Consider the following 6,730-nt stretch of genomic DNA (forward strand, 5'->3'; position numbering starts at 1 on the left):
TAAAATTGAACTGAGTCTAGGAGTAGAACCAATCTTTACTTTTCTCATATTCGGTACATACTTTCCTGGAAAAATCTGGGCAAAACATTAGGCAAATTTACTCATCGCTGAGTTCCTGCACTTTTTGCGATTTATGAGTAAACTGAATTCAAATTTGGGTTGATCTCATTGGCTGTGTAGGAAAAATATTTCCTTTTCAGGAAAACTATACACGGTAAAAAAATCAACTGACTGATTGCTAATATGTTAACGGAAAATGATAAATATAATTTAAGACACTGGATTGAGACAATAACAAAAAAACATGTTTTCGGGCATGTGGTTTTATCAATTGGATGGTCGGATATACGTAGTGCATATCCCTCGCTTAAAAACTGAATTTATAAAATCCGTGATAAAAAAAAATATATAAGAAAACAATCCAAAATCTCCGCCTTTGATCAATTCCCAAGATCTTGGACTTCATATAAAGTTTAAAGATTTGGTTACCTATCAACTACCACCTTACGCCTCTTCAGCTGATATTGCTTCATATAGTTTCTCTCCACTGCTTTGGAGAGGAAAAAACCCTTGTCCATTCGAGCAGGTTTTCTTTTCTTTTTTCCTATACTGTAATTAAACACTTCCTCGACGGCACTTATCTGATGCTGTTCTTATGTTGAGTCTTAACTTTATCAGATAAAACAACTGTTTATGTGAAAGTGATTTCCAGAAGTCAACTTTAATTGTTTTTCTCTAAGCTAAGTAACAGGAGACCAACGTGCTTGTTGCAAAGCGGAAAAAAAGACAAGAGATGCCGCGATCCAAAATGATTTGCTAATTACATTTTCATTGAACGACAGCTGAGAACAATACCAGTACTTTCTTTCAATTCATTCAATATCGTTTTTCTTTAATTTAAAAATCAAGAACGAAGATTCAAGGTGGCTCTATTGTTCTGACCCAGTGCGAACGACTCTATGATATTACCCCGAATGACCCGTTACCCCGAGTTTCGAACATTTTCAGTTAGGTTGATCAAAAGCTTTTATCTTTCAAAGAACTGCTCATGATCTAAAGAAAGAGTCAACTCCATGAGAAAGAAATGACGTATGAACATTGTCAGTTGGTTTGTTCAACACCTTGTATCTGTCAAATAACTGCTCAAGGTATGAAGAAGAAATTACTTGTGAGCATTTTCAGTTGGATTGTTCAATAGCTATTATCTGTCAAAGATAATCAAAGATCATGATCATGATATTTAGAAAGGCATCAACTCTAAGAGAGATAAATTACCTTTTAACAATTTAAGCTGATTTGTTCAATAGTTTTTATCTTTCAAAGAACTGCTCACGATATAAAGAAGAAGAGTTCTTCACCTAATGACGAATAGGAAAAACTCGACACTTTGCATAGTTTTGTGTTATATATATATTTAAAAAATTCGGCCATTTTGGATGTTGTATTTTTTTCAAAATGGCCTCTTTAACATTTTTCAATAAATTGAAGCACGAAAACGTGACTTCTGATTAAAATGGCGTCTGAGACAAAATTGTAGCGAAAAACTATATCTTTCTGGGAAAACATGCATGGTATTTTTTATAGTAATTTTGAAAAAAAAAAATATAAAACGTGTAAAAAACTCAATTATCTCAAAAAGTAAATCTCAAATTTTTATATATGTTTTAAAAAATCTCATAAAAAATGCAAACTTTTGGAATATTCGACACCATGGACACTTGGAAATTGACAAAAATTGTTGAACAAAAACTTTTGGTGTACCAAAATTGCATAAAAAAGCTTGTTATGTCCATGGTTTTAAATACGCCAAAAGATTGCTTTTTCCATGACCTATATTTAAAAATAAATTTAAAATAATTAAGGTATACTATTCAAGATACATCAGTTTTTAACACATTTTTTGAATTTTTACTCAAAATTATAAAAAAACACCATGCTCATTTTTTTCCAAAAAGACGTTTCTTTTCAAAACAGCTTTATCTTAGACGTCATTTCGATCACAGGTGACGTTTTTGTGCTACCATAGTTTGTGACGTGATCTACATGAAGTCTCTAATAAAGGAAAAAAAAAGTGATATACATGTCTAAAAGTGGCTGAATCGAATCCCTATTTTCAATTGAAATTTACAGACCCAAACAAATTTGAAATATAATATTTACATGGATTTTATATTACACGTTTCATTAAAAACAACGCATTCACCGCTGCTACAGTAACAGCACACCGGTAGTAACAAAGCCTCTGCATAGCTTGCCGTTGTCAGTCATCACGGAATCTGGTAATCAGGATGCTCTAGCACAGCATGGTCCCTGAAACTCCATTGACGCGTTGTTGGTCGATGGAAAATACAGATCGCAAGCTGACTATAACGGTGTACGAGAGACGCCACAGCTTTTCACCATCATCATGTCTACAAAATGTAGCAATACACACTTTCACCCTCAATCTGATATCAGTATTCCACGCCAGGCATCTCCGAGAGGGTATTGTTGTTGACTCCTTTTTGTCACAATCTCAATCACGAGCTGTGAATAAAAATGGTGGCAGAAAAAAGAATCTATACAAATTTATTTTCGATGAATAAACATAATGAAAAAGCCCCTCTTTTAAAATTGTATACATTTTTCCCTTCTGCCATCATCATCATCATCATCATCACCCAGATCGGTCGGATAGGGTAACGACAACGGGGATGTTGCTGCTCGAATTGAAATAAAACGTTATCGCATTTGGGCGTTACTATAATAATGTACAGAAAAAGTTTTCCTTATTCACAGCCTGATGCGAAAACTGATGGCGATGGGACGCAAATTGAAAATGTTTTAATTTTGGATGGAAAGGTTCACGCTCGCTCGCTTCCTTTCCCTTTTTGTGCCATTATCGTCGGGTAACTCAGAGTTGTACACATTTTTCGGTGCCGTGTCGTGCTGAAATGTGATGGCTTCATTCAGTTCACCACTGACTGTACCGATTTCTATCACTCTCTTTCTCGACAAGGGTGTTGCTAGCTACCAACCGGAGCGATATGGATCTGAAAAGATGCCTTTTGTAACCAACAACTCACAGGACCGAGTGAAACTAGCCGTGGGATGAAATTATTTCAATTAGGTGAAACATGTATATTGTGTATCACGCTTCGGTGTGGTTTAAGGTTGAGTTTTCAATAGCGAGCATCGGTTGGAGCCCGATTCATAAGCCGGTCACGTAGCACGGTATGCTTTTAGTACAAATTGGGCAATTTTATGATGAACAAGAATAACGCATCTTTTGAAAGGTACTATTTACTCATACATGCATGCATACTTTGATAACGATGAAAATGGAGAACGCAAATCAATTTCATAAAAGTATGAACCGTAAAAGGTTAGATATCTAAAATTATAATTTATTTCAACTATAAACGGCAAATGTAAATATATGTTGGCAATATTGCTCAAACAAGCCAGGTTGGTTTCAGTATCTTGATTATTCGGTTTAGGGTTCTGTTTTAGACAGCTATAGGGTAAGGGGCCCAGTTTTGGCACTAGTGATCCGGAATTTGGCCCTAGGATATAACACACACTTAGAAATACCTAATGTTACACGTGACGGAATCCATCTTTGACATAAAGGATGAGACGTAAACAAACATGTCATGTAAAATTAAGTGCTCCGAGACTGAAAAGTTCGGAAGTACGTTTGATTGAGCTGAATTTCACGAATTTATATCAAAATTTACTCTCGTATATGTCAGTCTCAGAGCACCTAAATTTACATCAACTTTTCTAAGTGTGCATATGTTCATGGCAAAATATATGATTTATATTTAATATTTTATACACACTACCAAAAAGTCATGTAAATTTCCGTGCCCTGAGACCGACACATGCAAGCGGCCCAAATGACATAAGAATCAGTTGAAAGAAACTTTCTTTCCTTTATTTTACGTTGGTCTCTGTTCCGCAATCTAGTGCCAATCACCGACGGACATCGGTTGCCATCCATTGACGAGCAATCGAATGTGCAGGAAGGCAGCTTCCACACCTGCGTGAGATATCGCACCCATTCAAACACATATGGACCGGAACCAACGGTTTAACTTCCCCTCCGAAGGAAGACGTGACCAGAGATTTTTATGCCTCAGAAAAATCCTACCGACCTCGGCTGGGATTGAACCCAGACCCATTGGAGTCAGAAAACCAGTCACGCTTACCACTACACCACCGGCGCCGGCTCCAGTTGAAAGAAAGAAGAAAATAAATTCAATCAATCATACTTTTCGTCGAGTTGCGTATGTTTCGGTTTGGGAACACTTAATTTTACATGATATGTTTGTTCTATGTGCTTTACCTATAGGTGAGGCAGTGCCTCTTACGAATGTATCAGTAAGCGGGGCAAACTTTATGGGTGGTAGTGTGGTCCCGTGTACCCGAAGCTTCAGGCACCAGAGACAATAAAGTTGCGACGTCACAATCAAAATTTTTGTTCAGAGAGTTGGTTCTTGTGTCGTCACCACTTTTCATCTCCGAAAATGTTTAGTAGTATTGCTCTCAAACACAAACAAACACTATCATGTGCCACTCCTGTATGTATATCTCATTGATGTTTGTTTACGTTCCATGATTTACGTCAAAGATGGATTACGTCTCGTGTAAAAATATTTATTTTTAAGTTGGTTTTTGGCGATATATAATTCGAGAAGAATGTAAAAATGTTTCATTTTAAGAGAAGCTCAATCAGAAGACCACTAGGGCAATTAACTGGCACACTTGCCCTTTATACAGTGCGTGTCAGAACAATAGAGCCAGACAGAAAAAAAAATCGGAATTTTACTGGTAATGCAAACATTTCACGTAAACCAGCAATTTGCACGGAATGTTGCTTACAAATATGGATGGTTGCATACAATAGATGGAATTTCTCATGACATTTCCACAGTTAAAATTATTTTGTAATTTTACACGAATTTCCATGCACATAAAAAGAGCATGCATATTCATGAAAAATTAAATTGGTTTTGAAATTTACATGCATGTAAAATTAAACGTCACTTGAATTTTACATGGATGGCTTAAGAGTGGAACACCTTGTAATTTTACAGGATATTTAGGATTACACACATTTCGCCTTTTGAACGAATTTGCATAAAATCGAACTGATTGTCAAGTACGCGGAATTATCACCCTCGTGGAAAAACCCACCTTCACGGCACAGTACATACTCTACACTTCCACCGCTGCATCAAAACAATCAGTCAGGAGAAAAAAGAGAACCACGAGTGCATTTTTAAATGTTTTTCTATTTTTCCATACCCAAATTTTTGAGTTTCTGAACGAACTACAAAGAAAAAAAAGTTGTTGAATATTACATCCAAACTGCTGCAACCAGGTCAATCCATTGGTTGTGTAATATAACGTTGTACGATGTACATCAATTTTGCGAACAAATTTACATCCATTGATATAATATTGTATCTGCTTTTTGCTATTACATCATTATTTCATACATCAGCTTGAATTACATTGATCGATATTACATTATTTTTTTTTTGCTGTGTAATAGTGCTCTCTGTGTAAAATCGCTTTAATCAATATTTTGTCCGTCATCCATTTTCTATTTCTGCACGCGCTTATGCACCATAAATCGTTCCACATAACCAAAACTGAGCGCACATAACTTACAATACACTTTTTCCGACACTCACCACTCACAGATAAAAATTCTGAATTTTAATAGTGATGTAAACATTCATCCACGTAAACTTGTATTTAATTTCACGCAACCGAGCAACTTGTAAACAATGTTATTTACAATAATGGGCTTTTGTATACAATATTTGCTACATTGCATGATCTCAGAACTTTACATGATATATAATGTAAACTTATATGATTTGTGACGCTCCATTTATGTGCATCATACTGAACAGAAATTTACGCTACTTTTTCAAAGTGTGTAAAGAAGAGACTCGAGCTATACACGGTGGAGAAAAACTGATTGAATGGTCCGTCCGCCATATTAGCTTTCTCAATGTTTGTTGATGAAGTGGTAAGCGTGACTGCTTTCTCACCCCAATCGGTTTGGGTTCAACCCCAGCCGAGGTCGGTAGGATTTTTCTGAGGCATACAAATCTCTGATCACGTCTTCCTTCGGAAGGGAATTTAAACCGTTGGTTCCGGTCCATATGTGTTTGAATGGGTGCGATATCCTACGCAGGTGTGGAAGCTGCCTTCCTGCACATTCGATTGCTCGTCAATGGATGGCAAAAGATGTCCGTCGGTGATTGGCACTAAATTGCGGAACAGAAACCAACGTTAAATAAAGGAAAGATGAAGAAGAATATTTGTTGATTTAAGTTTACACGTGCATGTAAATTTATAGGTTTTATAGTTGAAAATTCGATGTTATTCGATAAGTTATTACATCGCGTGGAGAATAATACACTGCAAGAGAAAATTAATCCAATTGACGAGTAATTTTATGAGTTTTATCAGTGCCTGATTTTTAACGTAAAATTAAATTAAAACATAAGTTTAAGCGATGTAATATTAAAATGGTATGTCATGTAAAATTCCTTATTTTTTGCTGCATGATGCCTACTGCACCAGTATTTCCCGTCCCAATTGAAGGTGACTACACAGAAAACAATTCTTAATTTTAAATGCCGCATAAAATTTGATTTATAGTTGGCATAAACATCGAAGTTGCATGCAAGACTGTGTACAATATTGTAGATTTATGCAATATTGC

The sequence above is a fragment of the Ochlerotatus camptorhynchus genome, unplaced genomic scaffold (assembly GCF_037179485.1).
Source record: "Ochlerotatus camptorhynchus isolate MF236.1 unplaced genomic scaffold, CSIRO-AGI_Acam_v1.1 ptg000303l, whole genome shotgun sequence".
NCBI classification, from domain to species: Eukaryota; Metazoa; Arthropoda; class Insecta; order Diptera; family Culicidae; genus Ochlerotatus; species Ochlerotatus camptorhynchus.